Source organism: Macaca nemestrina, chromosome 11, assembly GCF_043159975.1.
Source record: "Macaca nemestrina isolate mMacNem1 chromosome 11, mMacNem.hap1, whole genome shotgun sequence".
Lineage (NCBI taxonomy): Eukaryota > Metazoa > Chordata > Mammalia > Primates > Cercopithecidae > Macaca > Macaca nemestrina.
Genome location: NC_092135.1, coordinates 16,777,475 through 16,802,324, shown reverse-complemented (window position 1 = coordinate 16,802,324; position 24,850 = coordinate 16,777,475). Strand labels below are relative to the sequence as shown.

General features: G+C 38.6%; 1 long non-coding RNA gene across 1 annotated transcript; it reads left to right on the top strand.

The window, feature by feature from the left end:
- The first annotated feature begins 1,117 nt into the window (after positions 1–1,117).
- LOC105492524 (uncharacterized) lies at positions 1,118–13,257 on the top strand. The gene is made up of 3 exons (XR_011609518.1): positions 1,118–1,249; positions 8,654–8,759; positions 13,184–13,257. It is a non-coding gene; the product is annotated as an uncharacterized lncRNA (long non-coding RNA).
- The last annotated feature ends 11,593 nt before the right edge of the window (positions 13,258–24,850 follow it).

Sequence of the window (24,850 nt, the reverse complement as noted above, 5' to 3'; positions counted from 1 at the left end):
AACTAACATCTGGTAATGAATATTAAACAAAGAATAAAAACAAAAGTTAGTAAAGGCATTTTTTTTCTCCTTGCTTCAGGCCTTAGTTTAAACTAATTTCATTGGATCCTCTTTTCCTTCTTATGATGTAGAATTTTATTTTCCAGGGAATTGAAGACTCTCTAGAAGAGCATATTAAACAATTATTCTTATCTCTGAAGACTGCTCTTTGACAGGTACACTCAGAGACAAAAGAGAAACACCTTTCCCTGGAGGAAATGGGAAATAAGGAGAAAGAATACACGATATAATTCTAATGTGGTATAGTCCAGCCACACTAGAAAAAGGTGATGAATAATTCAGGAGAAAATAAAGTACAAATTTGGAACCTTTTGTGAGCATACTAGCAATCTCAGAAAAAGAGATAAGCAGACTTGGATCAGAATTCAGCTAGATCATTGGATGTTGGCTTAGAATGCACCTTTGTTTTGTCTGAGTAGTTGGCCTGGCCCCAGTTGAAGCTGAGCATGGCTGAAGAGTCAGAGAGGTAAAACGAGGTCATGAAATCAGATATAGTGACCTGAAGCAGTGTCAAGCACATCTCTTCTTTTGCACAATAATAGCAAATCTGATTTTTCTCTCTGTCTTAATCATAGTGCTATTTACCTTGACACTTCTAGTGTTCTTGGTAGGACCACATCCTAGACTCCCAGAATTTTCTTAACCTTGGAGATAAATTTAAGGTAAAGAAGACGATAACCACATAACCCCAGCATCAGAGTTCAGCTCTGCTTTTTTCAGCAGTGCTTTGGCATTCCAGTTTCTAGTCCTTCCTTGCCATACTAGGCCTGTGAAACTGGCATAGTTCTTTTTGTTTTAGCTACACACTGTAATAGAAAACCATGCCTACCAGACAGATTCTACTAGTATTCATGAAACTCGTTCTAGTTAGCTTTATTCCAATTCTTATTCTTTCATACTCTCTTCTCTCTTCCATCTCTAGCCCTGACAAATCATGACGATATTTCTTTCTTTTATCTTTCTTCTCAAACTCAGTGCCCTGTGAGAGTCTCAGACTACTCCCGCTCTTCTGAATTCTTCTCTGTCAGTGATGGTTTTGGACTACTCTGTTGTTTCCTTATCTTCATTTGGACAGACTGGAATTACTATGAGGTTGGCCAGCAACTCAGTGATTCAAAAAGTTGAAGTTGTATGTGATGTTTTGTTGGATGCCTTCTTGAATTCCAGCCTCTACTGGCCAATTAGAAAGGTGAGTTCTGATGCGTTGTCTATGATGCCTTCAGAAATCGCTGTCACTCAAATTCATAATGTAGCTACTGTAAAATATGCAACTTGCATAGAATTATTCTCCAAGAGCATTTCTGCATGAAATCGTGTATCAAAATGGCACGCTATTTGTGCAAATGTAAGGTGACCCATGAGTATTTTGAAACTCTTGTGACCCTCTTCTGTATGGAATATGTTCTAAGTTTGAGAGAGGGGAGAATATAGACTGTCATTATGTGTTAAATGGCAGTGTGAAAGAGAGAAAAAAACAGTTACGTGTAAGCCAATAATAAATTTGAAGCCTCGACCTGACTGAATGAACCCCCTTTTGGCCAAAAGGACCTCAGAGAAATCTGAAAAACCTGAATTCCCAGATTGGACATGCCTCCTTATACTCTCAGCCTTTTAGAGTTTAGGCACAACTGACAAACATTAAAGTTAAAACAGAGATCATAAGATTGACAAAGCAGACTCTTCGTGACAATAATATACCAAATTAAAAACCAGACTTAAGGCCATGCAAGGCAAGGGGTAAGTCACAACCTACAAACTATAACATCTCATGACATGGATTCTTCAAAGTGATCCAGGTACAGCAGGGCTCACTTTCCAAACTGATTCTAGTGTAGTATCCCATGACAGATAGCAGACCCTAAAGCAAATAAAAACATTTTATTCCAAAATATATTTGGCATATTTTGAAATGGCCCTGAAAAGCTGTCTTTTGTGGAGAAAATTTGTATCTGCAGAGAATCTCCATTAATGCAGCTAGCTTCCCTTTTAGGCCTTTTCTGGCTCTAGAAGAGAAAATTAGTCTGACAACATTAAGGTCTCAAAAGAGACATTTACTGCCTGTTCTCTTGGAGCTCTGCTACCTAAGAGGCTTAATCTACATAACAAGGGCCTTGGTCCCCATAACCCCTTTATTTTAACTCAAGCATTCATTTCTACTGACTTTTGGTCCTTAGACAATAGCTTAACTCTCCCAACCAATTGTTAAATAAAGAATCCCTAAAACCCACCTCGCTTCAAGATGTCCTGCCTTTCAGGCCGAACCAACATTTACCTTGTACGTATTGATTTATGTCTTTGTCTGTAACTCCTATCTCCCTAAAATGTATAAAACCAAACTGTAACCCAACCGCCTTGGGCACACTTTCTCAGGATCTCTTGAGATTGTGTTTTCTGGGTCATGTCACTCGTATTGGCTCAGAATAAACCTCTTTAAAATGTTTTACAGTTTGGTTTTTCTGTTAACAAAAGAGGGAAAAATGGAAAATTAAACTATAAAGCATCAGTAAAAATAAATGTAGTCTGCTTTATGTCTTAGAAGAATATATGTATAAAAATGTGTTTTGTTGTTACGTTATGTTTTGTTGTTCCATATGTTCTCTTGCTACTGTGATTTTAGAGATCTCTACTTTGGTAGATTAAAGTAGTGGTGGATTAAAGACTTCAATGTTAGACCTAAACCATAAAAACCCTAGAAGAAAACCTAGGCAATACCAAGTAGACTCTCTGCTTTCTCATTGGTTGTTCTCTGGCAGCTCATTTATAATGAAGATTTTGATGTTTGATGAATAGAACAGTGTGTCAATGAAAAGAGCAAAACTCTATCAAATATTTAAAGAGATTTGTTCTGAGCCAAATATTAGTGACTATGACCCATGACACAGCCTTCAGGAGGTCCTGAGAACATGTGGCAGCCAAGGTGGTACAGCTTGGTTTTATACATTTTAGGGAGACATGAGACTTCAATTAAACACACTTAAAAAATGCATTGGTTCAGTTCAGAAAGATAGGACAACCAGAAGTGGGGAGCTGGGGTGGCTGCCATGCAGCAGGGGCTTCCAGGGTATAGGTGGATTGAAATATTTTTTGGTTGAGAATTCATTGAGCTTATCTAAAGACCTGGGATCAAAAGAAAGAAAATGTCTAGGTTAAGATAAAGGACTGTGGAGACAGAAGTTCTTATGTGTAGAGGAAGCCTTCAGGTAGTAACCTTGAGAGAGAATAGGTTGAAAAATGTTTCTTATCAGGCTTAAAGTCTGTGTTGGTGTTAATGAGGGGCAGGTATAATGAGGCACCTCTGACCCACACTTCCCATCATGGCCTGAACCAGTTTTACAGGTTAAACTTTAAGAGTGCCCATAGCCCAATCAGGCAAGAGAAAGAAATGAAGGGTATTCTGTTAGGAAAAGAGGAAGTCAAATTGTCCCTGTTTGTAGATGAGGATTGTATATTTAGAAAACCCCATCATCTCAGTCCCAAATCTCCTTAAGCTGATAAGCAAATTCAGCAAAGTTTCAGGATACAAAATCAATGTGCAAAAATCACAAGCATTCCTATACATCAATAACAAATAGAGAGCCAAATCATGAGTGAACTCTCATTCACAATTGCTACAAAGAGAATAAAATATCTAGGAATCCAACTTACAAGGAACAAGAAGGACTTCTTCAAGGAGAACTACAAACCACTGCTAAACGAAATAAAGGAGGACACAAACAAATGGAAGAACATTCCATGCTCACAAATAGGAAGAATCATGAATATGGCCATATATATCATGAAAATGGCCATACTGTCCAAGGTAATTTATAGATTCAATGCCATCCCCATCAAGCTACCAATGACTTTCTTCACAGAATTGGAAAAAACTACCTTAAAGTTCATATGGAACCAAAAGAGAGCCCACACAGCCAAGACAATAGTCAAAAGAACAAAGCTGGAGGCATCATGCTACCTGACTTCAAACTATACTACAAGGCTGCAGTGACTAAAACAGCATGGCACTGGTGCCAAAACAGAGATATAGACCAATGGAACAGAAAAGAGGCCTCAGAAATAACACCACACATCTATAATCATCTGATCTTTGACAAACCTGACAAAAACAAGCAATGGGGAAAGGATTTCCTATTTAATAAATGGTTCTGGGAAAACTGGCTAGTCATATGTAGAAAGCTGAAACTGGATCCTTTCCTTACACCTTATACAAAAATTAATTCAAGGTGGATTAAAGACTTAAACATTAGACCTAAACCAGAAAAACTCTAGAAGAAAACCTAGGCAATACCATTCAGGACATAGGCATTGGCAAGGATTTCATGACTAAAACACCAAAAGCAATGGCAACAAAAGCCAAAATTGACAAATGGGATCTAATTAAACTAAAGAGCTTCTGCGCAGCAAAAGAAACTACCATCAGAGTGAACAGGCAACCTACAGAATGGGAGAACATTTTTGTAACCTACCCATCTGACAAAGGGCCAATATCCAGAATCTACAAATAACTTAAACAAATTTACAAGAAAAAAACAACCCCATCAAAAACTGGGCAAAGGATATGAACAGACACTTCTCAAAAGAAGACATTTATGCAGCCAACAGATACATGAAAAAATGCTTATCATCACTGGTCATCAGAGAAATGCAAATCAAAACCGCAATGAGATACCATCTCACACCAGTTAGAATGGCAATCATTAAAAAGTCAGGAAACAACATAAGCTGGAGAGGATGTGGAGAAATAGGAACACTTTTACACTGTTGGTGGGACTGTAAACTAGTTCAACTATTGTGGAAGACAATGTGGTGATTCCTCAAGGATCTAGAACTAGAAATACCATTTGACTCACCCATCCCATTTCTGGGTATATACCCAAAGGATTATAAATCATGCTACTATAAAGACATATGCACACATATATTTACTGCAGCACTATTCACAATGGCAAAGACTTGGAACCAACCCAAATGTCCATCAATCATGGACTGGATTAAGACAGTACAGCACATATACCCTGTGGAATACTATGCAGCCATAAAAAAGGATAAGTTCATGTCCTTTGTAGGGACATGGATGAAGCTGGAAACCATCATTCTGAGCAAACTATCACAAGAACAGAAAACCAAACACCGCATGTTCTCACTCATAGGTGGGAATTGAACAATGAGAACACTTGGACACAGGATGGGGAACATCACACACCAGGGCCTATCGTGGGGTGGGGGCCTGGGGGAGGGATAGCATTAGGAGAAATACCGAATGTAAATGACAAGTTAATGGGTGCAGCACACCAACTTGGCACATGTATACCTATGCAACAAACCTGCACGTTGTGCACATGTACCCTAGAACTTAAAGTATAATAATATATAATATATATAGAAGAGTGCATATATATAGTTTTATATATATATTTCATATATATATATATATATAGTGCCCCTGGCCAAGGAGTGAGTCCATTCAGATGGTTGGGGGGGCCTTAGAATTTTATTTTTTGTTTATAGATGTCATACACAATAATGATAACCCCTGTCCTATCCACAGGAGCCTATTGAATTTACAAAGCAGCTGAAATATTGCATGTTTGCAACATAGTGATATCTTAATATTTATTAAGAAGAGTTATTTTAACTAAAACCAAATTGAGAGGAAATAGATGTAGACTTTTAAAAAATTCTGAAAAGACTTATGACTCTGTGGGTTTTTTTCATTTGTTTATTTTTTATTTTTTATTCGGGCATTTCTCCACTTCTACTTTCTTTCTTTTTTTATTTTTTGAGATGGAGTCTCACTCTGTCACCCGGGCTGGAGTGCAGTGGTGCGATCTCGACTCACTGCAAGCTCTGCCTCCCGGGTTCTCGCCATTCTCCTGCTTCAGCTTCCCAAGTAGCTGAGACTACAGGCGCCAGCCACCAGCCCGGCTAATTTTTTGTGTTTTCAGTAGAGATGGGATTTCACCGTGTTAGCCAGGATGGTATCGATCTCCTGACCTCGTGATCTGCTCTCCTTGGCCTCCCAAAGTTCTGGGATTACAGGCGTGAGTCCCGCACCTGACCTCTACTTTCATTTTTATAGGAAACAATTAAGACCATTTCTTGTTTCTGTTTTGGTTGATAGATATGATGGAAGATGTGGAGAGGAGAGTAGGAGACTGAATTGGAAGAGGGATATTTCATGGTAACTTTAGTGTTGTTGGAAAAAACAGAGGATTAAAAAGAAGAACAAGTATGTGAGAAAAGGAATTCTTTTTTTCTTTTTTCTTTTTTTTTTTTGAAACGAAGTCTCACTCTGTCGCCCAGACTGGAGTTTAGTGGTGTGATCTTGACTCACTGCAACCTCAGCCTCCCAGGTTCAAGCGATTCTCCTGCCTCAGCCTCCTGAGTAGCTGGGACTACAGTTGCACGCGCACGCCACCACACGTGGCTAAGTTTTTATATTTTTGGCAGACACAGGATTTCACTATGTTGGCCAGTCTGGTCTCAATCTCCTGACTTCAAGTGATTTGCCTACCTTGACCTCCCAAAGTGCTGGGATTTCAGGTGTGAGCCACTGTGCTCGGTCATAAAAAGGAATTCTTAAGATGGCTTTATCAAGATTGATAAGAGGAAAACAAAAAGCCAATTTAGCCATACAGGCAGGCCTTACTTGACACAATTCTGATATGCATGGATTTCAGTTACAAACAAATGGTATTAAGTAACCCTAGTCCCAAAATATGGTTCAAATTTTGATTACCACAGAATATTAATTGTGAATAATTACATTATATATTAACATTGCCGAAAGTTCTTCCGTTCACAAGTCACTGAGTACATAACAGATTGCTATCATGGTCAATGGCCAATCGTGTCACTTCTTTCAAAGTCTGTGGTGATTGGTTGCTGCACGTCTATTATTCCATTCATGCAGAGACAACAAAGCATATAGTTGTGTTGTGTCCTTGTCTGTCCCTGAATAATCCACATGCCATTTTACAAAATTAGACAATCAAAATAGAAGTGACCAACAAAGATAAAAATGGAGTAAAGAAAGAGAATGTGCTAATTCTGGAAAAGAAATTAAAATTGAGCATAAATGAAGTTATAGAACAAAGAGCTGACCTTGACATTGCCATCTTTCGAGAGTCTCTGCACATGCCCCCAGAAACACTGAGTGAAGCAAAACTTATTTATTTTATTTTATTTTATTAGGGAAACTTATTGACATAAAGTGGTTGTGATAAAAAGGGATGAAGATGTCCTAGAGGAAGTGATGTCAGCAAAAACTTTCAAACTGAAGGGATTTGGAGATATTTCATAATCCTGAAAGTGCAAAGGGTAAAAGTATTGGAAGCTAATACAAAAGGGTAAAAATGTTGGAAGCTAATACAAACTTTGGAAGGAATGTGACAATTTGCCAAGACATGAAAAGAAGCTCGCTCTGTATTATAAGTTACACAATGAGAAGAAAATGGAAGCACTGTTCAAAGAGCTTATCAAGAGAGAAGATTTTTACAAAGAAATATGTTTTAATTCTCACTGCCTCTAATGTTTTACATCACAGTGTACTAAAAAATAGTTCTACTATTTTTCCATCACCCTATACATATATAACTGATAGTAATAGGGGTTTTAATATTTTGACAAAAGTTTTCAGAGGTCACAGAACAATTGTAATTTTCCCTGGTGATCATTAAAGATTACCTAGCACAGTATCAGTTTGTACAGCCATTTTTATGGATGTGGACTGCTGTGCAATGTGAAGACTGCCTGCATTCCCATGAAAAGAGAGAGACGTTGATCAGATCTTGCCCTATGCACAAATGAGATGGTAAGATTGGTCCACAGCAAGACTGCCATCAGCAAGACTGATGGGCAGTCTTGAGTAACCTGGGAACCCATGCATAAAGGACAGATGCACATTAGAGTCCTGAAATTTGATTCTACTCTGAAACAACAGAAATAACATTCTCTCTTAAACCAAATTCTTAATGGCTTGGAATCACTGACACTTAGATTAGAAAAGGATATTATCTGGTTATAGTTTACAGATAATGACATCGAAGCCCGTACAGGCAAATGAAGTGGCTCATCTGAGACCACATGCCTGGTTAGTGACAGAGGGATTAAAAAGAATTGAGATCTCTTAACCCCTGGTCTACCACTTCTTCGTGGAAAGAAACCAAAACACATTCTTTGTGAGAACACCATGCGAGATGTTGCAGGGCCTTGAAAGTAGGGGACGATACCTGTTCACCGCATGGCTCCTGTAGACATAAATAATAGGAGTATTGAAAAATGCGGGCTCCCAGTGAATCTCTCTGTTTCCTTTTAATGCTGCAGTTTGTTTTCTGGCAGCCTATTAGCTTGCCTCAGAAGAACATTTGAAGTAGGGCTTGATTTCCCTTGACATTGTTAAATCAAGATCCTTTCCAAAGTAATTTCTTGAAAGCTATTTAAGTTGTCCCACTAGATGAATACCTGCTGATGACTTTTCTATTCACCAACTAATTCCTGAGCTTTTCATTGTTCGATTGCCTATTTAGTTTGTGTAATTTAACATTTTGGTGTCATATTTGTCTTAACTTTTTCATTTTTATTTTCTTCTTACCAGAGGCAAGCAGAGAGACAAGGAAGAATGATTTATGAACCTTTCTAGCTTGAAACTGTTGACCCTTTTTGTTTCTTCTTGGAATTTAAATAATTTGAGGTATATAGAGGTATGAATAAGAGGTAGTTAAACAGATTTAATTTTGACTTTGTTGAAATTCAGTACCAAATAACATGTTGATATTTCTCATGAATTCAATAACACAGTTCAACAAACACATTTCATGTAACCCTATCTTGTTCTTTATTGTGTGATGACTTTCTGAAATTATGTTATTATAATAGCTATTTACTTGCAACTTTTGTTTTTTATTTACTAATATCTAAGCTACAGTCTTATCTATCCTGTTCTTTTGATCCCAGGGTAGTGCTAAGGTTAGGGCATGGTAAGGCATGCAAACATATTTATTGACACTAAATAGTTTATAACAATAAAAATAAATATAAACAACAATATAAAAAATAAGTAAATAAATTTAAAGCTGGGGATGGTGTCAGACATTAGGGGTACAACAGTGAATAACACAGTTCTTGAAACAAAGAAGCCACAGTCTAGTTGGAGGTGGGAGGCATACGTGAAAGGAAATAGATCACAGTGCAGTAAATAGGTAAAACACAGCAGCATGTTGAAAGAATGAAAAAAGTGCAGAGGGAGAGGAATTAACTTTCTCTTGGGCAGAGGGCAGCTTAGATCAAGTCTGAACCTAGTTCTGAAGGAGAATCAGGTTCACTAAGCAGACAAGTGGGGGGACAGGAAAGGGAAATTCCCAGGAGACAAAATAGCAGGGCAAAGACAGAAACACAAAAGAATAAGTCATTTCAGCAGAACTAGCATTGCCCTGTGGTGTTGCTGGAGCATAAGTGAAATGGGAAGTGGGTATCTGCAGCAAATGCAACCAAATCAAAGGCAGGGTCAGATCATGACAGAGCGAGTCACAACATCAGCGAAGAATTTCCCAGTTTCTTCTCCTTGAAAGGAATTGATGCAAATATGAGGGTCTTGAAGAGGTATAAGATACGGATTTTACAACTGATGATTTAGTTAAAAGGACCTGAGATGAAGCTGGGAAATAAAAATAATAGTACAAATTAGCATATTGTAAGTATCAGGTAGTCTTATATATCCACACTTAAAACCGCAGAAGAGGAAGTCAGACTCAGAGTGGGTTTTGAAGATGCCACACTGGTGGATTTGAAGAAGGATTGAAAGCAGCATTTAGAAACTGAAAAAGCCAAGGAAACAGAGTTTCACCCTAGAGCCACCAAAGAATGCAACCATACTGACACCTTGCTTTTAGTTGAGTGAAAGTTGTTTTGGACTTCTACAGAACTGTAAGATAATAAATTTGTGTTGTGGTAAGCCACTAAACTTGTGATAGTTTGTTAGAATAGCAATAGGAAACTAATATATCCAGCTTAATGCCCAACACCATTTAACTCAATTATTTTCTAAAATAAAAAGAGATAATATATATTATGTAACTTATTATGAAATATTGTAATTTATGTAAACGTTACTAAACATTATTAGCCAATGAGAACTAGGGAGACACAATAAACTGAACAATTCTAAACCAATGAACATTAGCAAACTACACTGTCTCTGCTCTCAGCCAATGAGAGCTCTACTTTGCTATTTTCAGTGAGTGTACTTGGCAGCGTTGTTCACTCCACCAAGAAATTTCCGTTTGACATTTAGTTTATGCAATACAGAACAATTTTGATTCGTAATGGCTGGCAAAAGTTTACAACACTTCTCCTTGCTTCTATACTCACTCATTTCTTAGTAATCAGAGTCATCTTTCTATGCTGTAAATGGGATTATGTCATACCTCATCTTAATAACATTCAATGGCTCCCATCTGCCTTCAGAATAAAGTCTAAATTCTTTAGCAGTGTCTCCTGTGACTAGCTACCTCCTTAGCGACATCTCTTATTATTCCCCAGTGTCAACTGTCTACTTGCAAGTTCCACTGACTGTTTAATACCATCATTCTCCCAACAAATACCCACTTGGAATCTGCTTTGTGCCTTTGCCTGGGATGCTATATTTGAATAAAATTCACTCATCAAATAAATACCACCTACTCAATTCCTTTGCCTGTGATCTCCAATGCTATAGAAAACCTATGTCTGTCTTCTTGGTCTGGTAGAAACCACCTTGGCCAGGGCATAGCATAGCCGGAGTATAACTGATTCAATAAAAATAATATATTCAGAGCATTATCTCTAGGGGCAACCTTGCAAGGGAGAACTGGCATCAGTAAAGCAGATGGTTTTTGCAGTTGCACCTGGGTCAGCCATAACTTCTGCATTGATACTCCAGGTTATAGTCTCAAGGTCTGGATTTCTGAACACCTTCCCTTTCCTCAGTCTTCTTTCATGAGTCTGGCAGCTTTGATGAATACTTTTGGAAACTCAAAACAGAGTATCTGATTTTGCTTTAATTTCTGAAAAATGGGAATAATTTCCCACCTTCCTAAGAGTACCTGGTCATTTCAAGTCTCTCTGCTCTCCTCTGACATAGAATTTTATCTGGAGTCTAGATTTAAACATGATTGCCCACCTAGGTGTGATTTCCTTGGGACTTCTAAGTAGTATTCTAGCACCACCCCTCCCTGAAGAGAAGGAACTAGGCAATATCCTATTTAATTTGGCTGATTTGAGCTACATAAGCCACCCACAGAAAGGGGCATACAGAGGCTGCTGCAGTTTGAGCTCAGCAGGACACATTGGCTTGGTCTGCTACATTTTTTCTGATGGTTTGTATTGGTTTCCATCCTTCAAGGTGGCATCTCCTTGGAATTTTTATAATCTTTCTTTGCCTACTCATTAATCTAATGTCTCTAGGCTTAGCAGCCCTGTATCATCTGGAAATTGTCATATGTGAAGGCAGGTGTTGCGTTTAGGAAGATTTTCTTCCCCATTAGGCAGGTGCTGATGAACTGACAGACTGGGGTTTTTCCATTAAGTCTATCTTCCTTTGAGAGTAGCTAGGGTTCCTCTCCATTTCCAAGCTTCTCTGGGTGTAAGTGGGGGAGTGCAATCCTCTCTCAGCCAAATGCAAAGGGAATCACTTGAGTGCCTCTGGTCAGACTTCCTTGAGGGTGGGTGGCTGGCGTGGGCAGGATGAGAGCTGTGTACATGGAGGAGCAAAATTAGTTCCTCCTTGCGTCCTGAGGTATCTGCGGTAGGTGTCTAACTTTCTGCCTGTATGTGTCTCCCTTCTTGTATTGATAAGCTTGTGAATTAATTCTTTGGTACAATTTTGATACAAGTAGTGCAAGCATGCTAAACTCACCACCCAACCTAAACACTCTACACTGTTGAAGAGCATGACTTTGACACTAAACCCCATTCTCCCTCATGGACAGACACTGATTGGATGTTTATTTCACTGGCTAGATTCTACCCATCACAATCTGTTGCTGAACCCTAGCACAGGGGTCTGGAGTTTCCTAAGTACCTACCTGCTTCGGGGTTTACTTGCTCTAACTGGGGCAGAATGAAACCTGCTGTTGTTAGAACCCAGCTTGGAATGGCAGGAGATACGAGCATTGCTAAAAACAGCCATCACTTAAATGGTCAGCCAGATTAATGCAGTATATATAGCCATGGCTTATAAAGACTGTCTTTGGTTATGAATTATTTAAATCATTTCCTAGAACATTGAGGTAGATTTTTGACTCAAGCCATTGCAATACAACTTTTATGAGCCTTCTTCCACATGCAAAAAATAGTAGATGTTCTCAAAAGCCTATAGGCTGGTAAGGCAGAGACTACTTTCTTACTGAATGTAGCTAAGTTTCTTATCTATGGCCTACCATATGGAGAGCATTAGACAGCTTTTGCATAAATCTCCATTTTTCTTAATGGAAGTTGAATATTGGCCTTGGGGATCCCTGACAAATCAGGCATCATCTGTGTATACCATTCTTCTGAATGGAACTCTTGGACTTGAGCTGTTTGGTTCCATAATGAGTTGCAGGTGCTGAGAGGCATTGATGTAGCTCTTCTTAATTGCTTGTCACACAGATAATCTGATGAGGGGACATCAGTGCCAGCAGCTGGCAACTCTCTCACCCATGACCTGACATAGATTCTTGGGTTAAGAAGGTTGTGAGATAAAACGGTAAGAATTCCTCTCTTATAAATGTTTCTAAGGACGTTAGTTGGGGCAAGGGGTGTTTCTGGCTTCATTTTGAGAATACAATGAGAACAAAAACGATGTATGTCAAAGATCATAGGTTTTGGTGTAGGAGAGTCCTAGGTGAGCATCCTAGTTTATTTTCATTCATTGTGTGCCCTCAGGCAAGCTATTAAACTTTTCTGAGTCTCCGTTTCCTCATTAATACAATGAGAATAAAAATATCTAATGTCATGGGATTGTTAGAATTCGTGTGAACCTAAGGATAACACTAAGTGTGGTGGGGGCCAGTGCTTCTCAAAAGGTGGGGCTGGACCAGCAACATCAGCATTTCCAGGCAGTTTCCTAGAAAACACACATTTTTGACTCTCTCCCACTCCTCCTCAGACCTGCTGAAAGAGAAACCCTGAGGCCCAGCAGTCTGGTTTAACAAGCTCTCCAAGTAATTGAACTAAAGTTGGAAAATCCTGATGTAGGCTTCCAAAAAGTGATTGTTACAGTGAACAGAAGGGAGCCAATATTCAAAATGCTAAGTGATCACAAGAAGTCAGAAGTCAAGGTCTAGCACCAGAAAGGGTGAGAAGAGCTGATGAGCAAGAAAGACTGGGGGAAAACCCATCCCATAAGGAGCATAATGGGATTCTGAGGACACAGTTGAGTGTTCCGGACAGGACAGCCTCTGGAGCTCCAACAGGGTTGCAGGCCAGCCTGTCAACCCTTGTTCCCTTTCTTGCTACTCAGTGAAGCCTAAGTTTACCTTCCTTCATATCTGAATGCTTGCAAATCTATCGAGTCTTGTGGAAAGTTTTTCCCCCGAAATAAATAATATTTAGACTTAAAGTATTTAGAATTTAAACATAAACTTTTACAACGAATTAAGTGTATAAGATCCTATTAAAAATAATGGAAAATGTTTTCTATTCACATAGCTTATCCGTGAAAAAGAGTAATTGCTGTGTTATAATTACAAGCAGTATAAATAGACCTGTTTTTATGCTTTTAATGAGGGTTCTGAATATATTTGACCAAGGTATTAGGAATTGTAATACAGCAACCTTTTCCATATTAGTAACAATATCTAAATCTTATGTTGCTTTTTACAGATTCCAATATTTCCATGTTAATTCACTCAATCTGATTTCTACACACAGCAGATCAAAAAAAGTTGTGAGTTCAGCTTTCTCCACTGTTTGGAGGATACAGCTTTAGAGGATACGTACGAAGTTGAGACTGTTGGCATTTGGACATCAGTGGACACTGTGAGGTGCTGCATCATTGTAGGACTGGAGTCCACAGCACTGGAGAAGGATGACAAACATCATCTGTTTAGGCTCAGTCTGGAAGAATTTCTTCAACACTCAGCTGGGGCACCATCCACAATCTCCTGGAAATGCTCCAACCCTGTAATTATATTCTGCCTCTCAAAATCAGTCTTCGTTTTCTAATTCAATAATGCTCCATTTTAACATGCTCATTTTAGATACTTTCTTCTCTTATTTCAAGAGTTTAAATAACAGACATCTATCACAACTCTAGGAGGAGGTAGGTGAGGCAGAGCAGCGCTCCAGAATTAGGTCCCACCCCCAAGGCCTCTCTCAGCAATCAGGCTGAGACACCCCACAGGCTGCCTCTGCCTCCCCTTTCCCACAACACAATCACCAGCTTCTCCAATGCATGCAATTGGAGCATCGCCTGGCCTGAAGGGCAGCACCACCCCATGGGACCATGCTTGATGACTAGGAAAGAAGAAACTATTTCTGCCAGACTGTCTTTGCAGTTTCGTTTCAGAGACTTCATTTAGTTCTTCAGCTGTTTTAAGCAATGTTTCTGAAGGAAAAAACTTTATCATTTAGGAGAATCATTCGTTGATGCTCATACGTTGCCTTTGGGTGTTACCCCTTCACAGTTATGGGGAGATACAAAAAAAAAAAAAAAAAAGAAACAACCAGTAGACTTAGTTCCCCTTATCACTCATTCCATTAATAACCCTTGAGTACTTATTATGTACAAGGCAATGTAGAATATGAATCTATGAATCACATCTAGAATTTGTCTATAAGAAACATGGGCTACAAAAATAGGCTCTGTTTACTAGGCTGATAACAAATCCTTTCTAAAACTTATCCTACATGAGGTGAAATCAATGCAGAGGTCAAGAATCTCAAGTGGTATACAGTCTTAAGTGAGGCCATAAAAGTGAATCTCAGGATAGACTGCCTTCAACTGAACTAGACATGTTACTGTTAGAATAGTTCCACTGGAGAACTGGTTGTTTAAAAGACATTTCAGGCACAAGTGTTTAGCTACATAAAGAAAAGAAGACCCCAGATTTAGAGTTACATCTGTTGTTAAGTGCAGAACAGCTGCATGCGATGTAAGGGTAGCTCACATTCAATCCCCAGGGCACCATTTACATAGACTGGGACATGGCCTGCAATGTGCAGTCTACACAATTGCATGCAATAGCTCTATATGAATGTTTCTGGAAAAAAATACAGACTTTATCTGAAAGGATGATTTATACTTCCTAATTTAACTATTCACATTTTGGAATTTGCTTGGAGCCAAACCAGATTTCCGGCTTTTTGTTGCCAAACTAGATTTTAGGAAAATCCTGCAAATATGGGTTTGACCAAAGTTTTCTACTCTCAACCTCCTGATAAAATGGTCTAGTCCTCACTTTTAGTAACAATCTCAGCCCCACTATCACTGTAAAGATCCTAACTGGGAAAACTACTTCTGGACTTTTCTCTCTGGTCAATGATTATGATCTTTTACCTTTTTTCTTTGCAAAACCTTTCTGTTTTCTGTTCTCTGCTTGAAAACTGAAAATATAGTTTATATTATGAGTTGAAGATGTTAATATGCTTTATAATCACTTCAGATAACATACATGCATTGGACAAATAACCCTTTAACTCCCTGTCCTCAGGTTGTGGTTTTTGGCAAAAGCATATTTTTTTTCATAACCTTTGTCTTCTGATCCTCCATTAATCCACACTTTACACCCTCCCTTCCTTACCTTTGAGTCTTTTCTCACTCTAACTTCCCCAGGGCTTCCTCTCAGTACACACCTGTAAGTTTAAGTAATTCTACTTCATAATCCTGTAAGTTTAAGTCATTCCTACTTCATAATCCTTCATAATCCTTCGTCCACAGGTTGGATGAAGGTATGGATTGGTAAAAGCAGACAGGAGAATCCGTGATGGCCTTTGGAACTCCAGGCCCTGTGGAGTAGAGGGAGAGGAATAAAGGTGAAGCTAAGGTCTTTGAATGCAGATGGTGTGGAGGTAATACTTCAAGTGCTTTGATGCATTCTCATGAGAGTAAGATGTAGAAGGTCTCTTGATGACTTCAACTTTGAAATGCAACTTTTCTATCAGATGTGCGTGTACACTCTTTATGCACCTAAATACTCATTTCCCAAAGGAGACATTAGTCTTTGCCTAAGCCCTAAAGAGGGAGACAAATAATTTTCTTATTTATTTATTTATTTACTTATTTATTTTTTAATTTACTTCAAGTTCTGGATATGTGTACAGAACGTGCAGGTTTGTTATATAGGTATACATGTGCCATGGCAGTTTGCTGCACCTATTAATCCATCATCTAGGTTTTAAGCCCTACATACATTAGGTATTTGTCCTGATGCTCTCCCTCCCCTTACCCCCCAACCCCCGACCAACCCCAGTGTGTGATGTTCCCCTGTGTCCATGTGTTCTCATTGTCCAACTCCCACTTATGAATGAGAAAATGCAGTGTTTGGTTTTCTGTCCTTGTGACAGTTTGATTAGACTGATGGTTTCCAGCTTCATCCATGTCCCTACAAAGGACATGAACTCACCTTTTTTATGGCTGCATAGTATTCCATGGTGTATATGTGCCACATTTTCTTGATCCAGTCTATCATTGATGGATATTTGGGTTGATTCCAAGTCTTTGCTGTTGTGAATAGTGCTGCAATAAACATATGTGTGCATGTGTCTTTATTGTAGAATAATTTATAATCCTTTGGGTATATGCCCAGTAATGGGATTGCTGGGACAAATGGTTTTTCTAGTTCTAGATCCTTGAGGAATTGCCACACTGTCTTCATAAATTTGTTTAAGTTATTTGTAGATTCTGGATATTTGTCCTTTGTCAGATGGGTAGATTACAAAACTTTTCTCCCATTCTGTAGGTTGCCTGTTCTCTGTGATGATAGTTTCTTTTGCTGTGCAGAAGCTCTTTGGTTTAATTAGATCCCATTTGTCAATTTTGGCTTTTGTTGCCATTGCTTTTGGTGTTTTAGTCATGAGGTCTTTGCTCATGCCTGTGTCCTAAATGGTATTACCTAGGTTTTCTTCTAGGGTTTTTATGGTGTTAGGTCTTACATTTAAGTCTTTAATCCATCTTGAGTTAATATTTGTATACAATGTAAGGAAGGGATCCAGTTTTGGCTTTCTATATATGGCTAGACAGTTTTCCCATCACCATTTATTAAATAGGGATTCCTTTCCCCATTGCTTGTTTTTGTCAGGTTTGTCAAAGATCAGATGGTTGTAGGTGTGTGATGTTATTTCTGAGGCCTCTGTTCTGTTCCATTGGTCTTTAAATCTGTTTTGGTGCCAGTACCATGCTGTTTTGGTTACTGTAGACTTGTAGTATAGTTTGAAGTCAGGTAGCATGATGCCTCCAGCTTTGTTCTTTTTGCTTAGGATTGTCTTGGCTATGTGGGCTCTTTTTTGGTTCCATATGAACTTTAAAGTAGTTTTTTTCCAATTCTGTGAAGAAAGTAATTGGCAGCTTAATGGGGATAGCATTGAATCTATAAATTACTTTGGGCAGTATGGCCATTTTCATGATATTGATTCTTCCTATCCATGAGCATGGAATGTTCTTCCATTTGTTTGTGTCCTCTTTTATTTCATTGAGCAGTGGTTTGTAGTTCTCCTTGAAGATGTCCTTCACATCCCTTATAAGTTGGATTCCTAGGTATTTTATTCTCTTTGTAGCAATTGAGAATGGGAGTTCACTCATGATGTAGCTCTCTGTTTGTCTGTTATTGGTGTATAAGAATGCTTGTGATTTTTGCACATTGATTTTGTATCCTGAGACTTTGCTGAAGTTGCTTATCAGCTTAAGGCGATTTTGGGCTGAGATGATGGGGTTTTCCAAATATACAATCATGTCATCTGCAAACAGGGGCAATTTGACTTCCCATTTTCCTAACTGAATACCCTTTATTTCTTTCTCTTGCCTGATTGCCCTAAATAGAACTTCCAATGCTATGTTGAAAAGGAGTGGTGAGAGAGGGCATCCCTGTCTTGTGCCGATTTTCAAAGGGAATGCTTCCAGTTTTTGCCTATTCAGTATGATATTGGCTGAGGGTTTGTCATAAATAGCTCTTATTATTTTGAGAAATGTTTCATCAATACTAGTTTATTGAGAGTTTTTAGCATGAAGGGCTGTTGAATTTTGTTGAAGGCCTTTTCAGCATCTATTGAGATCATCATGTGTTTTTTGCCATTGGTTCTGTTTATGTGATGGATTACGTTTATTGATTTGCATATGTTGAACCAGCCTTGCAACCCGGGGTGAAGCCGATTTGATCATGGTGGATAAGCTTTTTGATGTGGTACTGGATTTGGTTTGCCAGTATTTTACTGAGGATTTTTGCATTGATGTTCATCAGGGATATTGGCCTAAAATTCTCTTTCCTTTGTTATGTCTCTACCAAGCTTTGTTATCAGGATGGTACTAGCCTCATACAATGAGTTAGGGAGGATTCCCTCTTCTTCTATTGATTGGAATAGTTTCAGAAGGAATGGTACCATCTCCTCTTTGTACCTCTGGTAGAATTCAGCTGTGAATCTGTCTGGTCCTGGACTTTTTTTAGTTGGTAGGCTATTAATTATTGCCTCAATTTCAGAGCCTCTTATTGGTCTATTCAGAGATTCAACTTCTTCCTGGTTTAGTCTTTGGAGGGTGTATGTGTCCAGGAATTTATCCATTTCTTCTAGATTTTCTAGTTTACTTGCATAGAGGTGTTTATAGTATTCTCTAATGGTAGTTTGTATTTCTGTGGGGTCGGTGGTGATATCACCTTTATCATTTTTTAGGGCATCTATTTGATATTTCCCTCTTTTCTTCTGTATTAGTCTTGCTAGCGGTCTATTTTGTTGATCTTTTCATTGATTTTTTGAAGGGATTTTTGTGTCTCTATCTCCTTCAGTTCTGCTATGATCTGAGTTATTTCTTGCCTTCTGCTAGCTTTTGAATTTGTTTGCTCTTCCTTCTCTAGTTCTTTTAATTGTGATGTTAGAGTGTCAATTTTAGATCTTTCCTGCTTTCTCTTGTGGGCATTTAGTGCTATAAATTTCCCACTACACACTGCTTTAAATGTGTCCCAGAGATTCTGGTACACTGTGTCTTTGTTCTCATTGGTTTCAAAGAACATCTTTATTTCTGCCTTCATTTCCTTATTTACCCAGTAGTCATTCAGGAGCAGGTTGTTCCGTTTCCATGTAGTTGTGCGGTGTTGAGTGCGTTTCTTAATCCTTAGTTGTAATTTGATCGCACTGTGGTCTGAGAGACAGTTTGTTGTGATTTCTGTTCTTTTACATTTGCTGAAGAGTGTTTTACTACCAATTATGTGGCCAATTTTAGAATAAGTGTGATGTGGTGCTGAGAAGAATGTATATTCTGTTGATTTGCGGTGGAGAGTTCTGTAGATGTCTATTAAGTCCACTTGGTGCAGAGCTGAGTTCAAGTCCTGGATATCCTTGTTAACCTTCTGTCTCATTGATCTGTCTAATATTGACAGTGGGGTGTTAAAGTCTCCCATTATTATTGCATGGGAGTCTAAGTCTCTTTGTAGGTCTCTAAGGACTTGCTTTATGAATCTGGGTGCTACCATATTGGGTGCATGTATATTTAGGATAGCTAGCTCTTCTTGTTGAATTGATCCCTTTACCATTATGTAATGGCCTTCTTTGTCTCTTTTGATCTTTGTTGGTTTAAAGTCTGTTTTATCAGTGACTAGGATTGCAACCCCTGCTTTTTTTCTTTTTTCTTTCCATGTTCTTGGTAGATCTTCCTCCATCACCTTATTTTGAGCCTATGTGTGTCTCTACATGTAAGATGGGTCTCCTGAATACAGCACACTGATGGGTCTTGACTCTTTATCCAATTTGCCAGTGTGTGTCTTTTAACTGGGACATTCAGCCCATTTACATTTAAGGTGAATATTGTTATACTTGATCCTGTCATTATGATGTTAGCTGGTTATTTTGCCCATTAATTGATGCAGTTTCTTCATAGCATCAATGGTCTTTACCATTTGGCATGTTTTTGCAGTGACTGGTATGAGTTGTTCCTTTCCATGTTTAGTGCTTCCTTCAGGAGCTCTTGTAAGGCAGGCCTGGTGGTGACAAAATCTCTGAGCATTTGCTTATCTGTAAAGGATTTTATTTCTCCTTCACTTATGAAGCTTAGTTTGGCTGGATATGAGATTCTGGGCTGAAAATTCTTTTCTTTGAGAATGTTGAATATTGGCACCCACTCTCTTCTGGCTTGTAGAGTTTCTGCTGAGAGATTTGCTGTTAGTCTGATGGGCTTTCCTTTGTGGGTAACTCTACCTTTCTCTCTAGCTGCCCTTAACATTTTTTCCTTCATTTGAACCTTGGTGAGTCTGACAATTATGTGTCTTGGGATTGCTATTCTCTAGGAGTATCTTTGTGGTGTTCTCTGTATTTCCTGAATTTGAATGTGGACCTGCCTTGCTAGGTTAGGGACTTTCTCCTGGATAATATCCTGAAGAGTGTTTTCTAACTTGGTTCCATTCTCCCCATCACTTTCTAGTATAGCAATCAAACTTATATTTGGTCTTTTCACATAGTCCCATATTTCTTGGAGGCTTTGTTAATTTCTTTTCACTCTTTTTTCCTCTAATCTTGTCTTCTCACTTTATTTCATTATTTTGATCTTCAATCACTGATATACTTTCTTCCACTTGATTGAATTGGCTATTGAAGCTTATGCATGTGTCATGAAGTTCTCATGCCATGGTTTTCAGCTCCATCAGATCATTTAAGGTCTTCTCTACACTGTTTATTCTAGTTAGTCATTCATCTAACCATTTTTCAAGGTTTTTAGCTTTCTTGCAATGGATTATAACATGCTTCTTTAGCTCAGAGAAGTTTGTTATTACCGACCTTCTGAAGCCTACTTCTGTCAACTCATCAAAATCATTCTCCATCCAGTTTTGTTCTACTGCTGGTGAGGGCAGGTCACTCTCAGACTGCTGCGCCAGCAGTGAGCAAGGCTCCATGAGCGTGGGACTGGCTGAGCCAGGCACAGGAGGGTATCTCCTGGTCTGCTGGTTGCTAAGACTGTGGGAATAGTGCAGTATTTGGTCAGGAGTGAACTGTTTCTCCAGATGCAGTCTGTCATGGCTTCCCTTGGCTATGAAAGGAAAATCCCCTGACCCCTTGCACTTCCTGGGTGAGGTGACGCCCCGCCCTGCTTCGACTCACCCTCCGTGGGCTGCATGCGCTGTCCAACCAGTCCCAATGAGATGAACCCAGTACCTCCGTTGGAAATGCAGAAATCACTCATCTTCTGCGTTGATGACACTGGGAGCTGCAGACCAGAGCTGTTCCTATTTGGCCATCTTGGAAGCGACTACCATGGTATTCTTTATTGACCGTGTAACTTACCCTTAGAACAGATTCTCAAATCATCTTTTGATTGACTGCATTTGTGTATTTGTTTGTAATTTTTTTTTTTTTGAGACAGTGTCTAACCCTGGCCCTGTTGCCCAGGCTGGAATGCAGTAGTGTGATCTCGGCTCACTGCAAACTCTGCCTCCCAGGTTCAAGCCATTCTCCTACCTCAGCCTCCTGAGTAGCTGGGATTACAGGCGTGTGCCACCATGCCTGGCTAACTTTTGTATTTTTAGTAAAGATGGGGTTTCACCATATTGGTCAGGCTGGTCTCGAACTCCTGACCTCAAGTGATCCGCCCACCTTGGCCTCCCAAAATGCTGGGATTACAGGCGTGAGCCACTGCTCCAAGCTGGTTTGTGAATTTTTTTACAGAGGGACTCTTAAGCACTTTTAACTGAGCTATTTTTACTTGAGAATGCCAAACTATTGTCTTCAAATTTGAGAAATGTTGGTGACTATGTTTCCCCCAAAACTCAGAGCCTTTGTCTTCAAGTAAAAGATGGTTTCATTCTTCCTGTTACAGTGATTATATATATATTTTTATTGATTTTCAGATGCTTTATGATTATTATCTCCTTAATTATATTCTCACAATAATTCTGCATGAACTATACTGTTTTTCCTATTTCATTGGTCAAGAAGTTGAAGTTAAGAGAGGTTAATAATTCTTAAGGTCATACACATATAAGTAGTGAAGTCTTGATGTGTGCATAGGACCACTTGTTTCCAGTGTCTTCCCTCTATTCTCTGCCATATATTTTCTCCTGGATGTAGAGAATTTAGGAATGAGGTAAGAATGAAGCTATGTGAGTTGTGGTCAGTTTGGGGGATCAGAAAGAAAAGAAAGCTGATTTTTGCCTTCCAAATTCTATTACCAGATATGTAAGAAAATAGTATTTCCAAGAATCCTGAAGTCAAAAGTAATAATGCCTTTGAAATTAGAGAATATTTCTTAGCCCTGTGCTCTACGGGAAGATTTCTTTTGAGGTTGACAGTTTCTTGGAATTCTAATGGCTGGGCATAATGCACTTTGCTCTGTCATGTTACTGTAAAAAATGTGTTCTGTTTAGGAAAATTAAAGACATTACATCAAGATCCATAGTCTTATGTCAGCTCCATTATCTTGAATCATATTTAATAGCAACCTGATATTTCTAGTTATGAACTCTTCTTTGGGTTTGGTATTTAAAATATGTCTTAAGCCTAATCAATTCTTGTGACTCTATATTCTACAAAGTTAGGTATCTTTAGTCAAATGGTGAAGCAGTGAGCATCTAAGAGCAGAGTCCAGAATAGCTAGAATAATTATCACACATATACACACACACACACATAGTGTGTGTGTGTGTATATGTGTGTGTGTGTGTGTATATGTATATAATCTTATAAGAATTAATGGTTCATATATCACAAATGGAATACATAACCCTGGTGATCATTTTATTACTTGTGATCTCCAGAAAAAGCAGAGTTGGGATGTTAAATTATATGATGTATGAAAACGAAAAGGATTTCTTTTGCACAGAAAACTCAAGTTTCAGATTCTGTCTCTGAACTCTACACATTCAGAAAGGGTGGCCTGGGTCTTCAGAGTGAGTTTGAAGGCAGCCTGACATGCCAGGTCCCTACAGGACCTTCCAAAGCACTCATCTTCTCTATTACTTCTTGGCATCTCATAAATTGGTGACATTAATTATTTAATTGATTAACTTCTTACTTATTAATCTCTATGAATAGAATTTTGCTTTGAAAGGGACCATGTATACCCTATATATTGTATAGTTTTTGGCACATATGGGCATTCAAAAATATTTGTAAAACATGTTTTCTGTAAGTCTTGTCTTCTGAACTAAATTATGAACTACCAAAGAACAGAGTTTACAGCTGATACTCTAAGTGGTCCATTGGACACAATAGTGCTGAGCAGAGAGCAGGATCTCAAGGGTAATTTGTTATACTGAGTTGAATTAAACCATATGGAATTACCCACATGGAAGTCTGCCTTCCTGGCTTCTGGCTCTGTTCTTCCATAGTTCTTTGTACATGCTTCTTTTATAGCCTCTAATCAACTCTATTTTAATTTTTTGTTCCTACATCTGGCTGTCTCTCAATATTTTGTGCTAAGAGGCATTTATATCTCATTTCTTCTTTGATAATTTTGCACATAGCAAATGATGAATAAGAAAACGGAACTAACATTATATTAATTGGCTGCTATGCCAGGCATGCGACTATGCTATGGACTTTACAGATGTCAATTCAATTAATCTTCAAAATCCTGTGAAGTTGGTAATTTAATCTTCATTTAATAGTTAAAAACACTGAAACTCAGGAGTTGCTTGCCCAACATCATGTATCTGGCAAGGATCAAAGCAGAGATGGGAGCCCAGTTTTTTTCAATTCTGAAGGCTTTACTGACTCTTCTACTGCGCCAATCCATTTTTGCATTAATTAATTAGTTAACAAGTAGCAACAGCAATGGTAAGTAGCAACAGCAATGATAGGTAACAACTAAAGCTCTTGCGTTCATTAACAATGAAGTTAGAATACCTAATATATTCTCACAGGGGAATCATTTTCATTTCAAACTGATATGTCAAAGCAATACCCTTGGAATAATTCGGGTTGCCTCCCTTAGAAAGTTATGTCACCTTTGAATAACAGGAGGTCCTCCTCCCATCTTGTTGAGGGAAGCTACATCTCAACAAGGTGGAAGAAGGACCTTCTGGAGTCACTGATGATAACCTTCTTTGGGAGGTTTAGTGAGAAGCTTCATTGCTGAGGGAAAGGGGGTGGTATTAATTCTTGGGTTTTAGGAGTTTAAAGGAGGTGTTATTCCAGAGAAGTATGGGGAAGAGTCAGACATGAGTGTGTCCAGCGATGGGTGCTTTACAACAGCAGTTTTTAGACTTGGTCAGAGTTACTCGTGGACATAGTTTTTAAAAAATCAATGTCCAGAACATTAATTTTCATATTGCATATTTTCCTGAAATTTATCTCCCTGAGAGCTTGCTTGTGTTTAAAACAGAGCTTTTTCTCCTTTAAAAAACAAAGACATTTCTTCATCCATCTCAAATCTTACAAAAGTGCACATCCTCCTAGACGTCTAAGAGGAAGGTTTCTTTAAGTAAAGTGCCATATATCCTCAGGGCTTTTAGTCTTTCATGCATTAAAAATGTGTTAAGGTTGATGTACTTGTCAGAAAGCGAGTATGTGGGTGCTGTATTGGGATTTCTGATTTCATATCTATGGTAGAGTAAGAGAGTGGACTAATTACAATATTCACTCAGTCATGTTTCCTCTTTCACCCATCACCTATTGTCAAAGAATGCATTTCTGTTAAGGC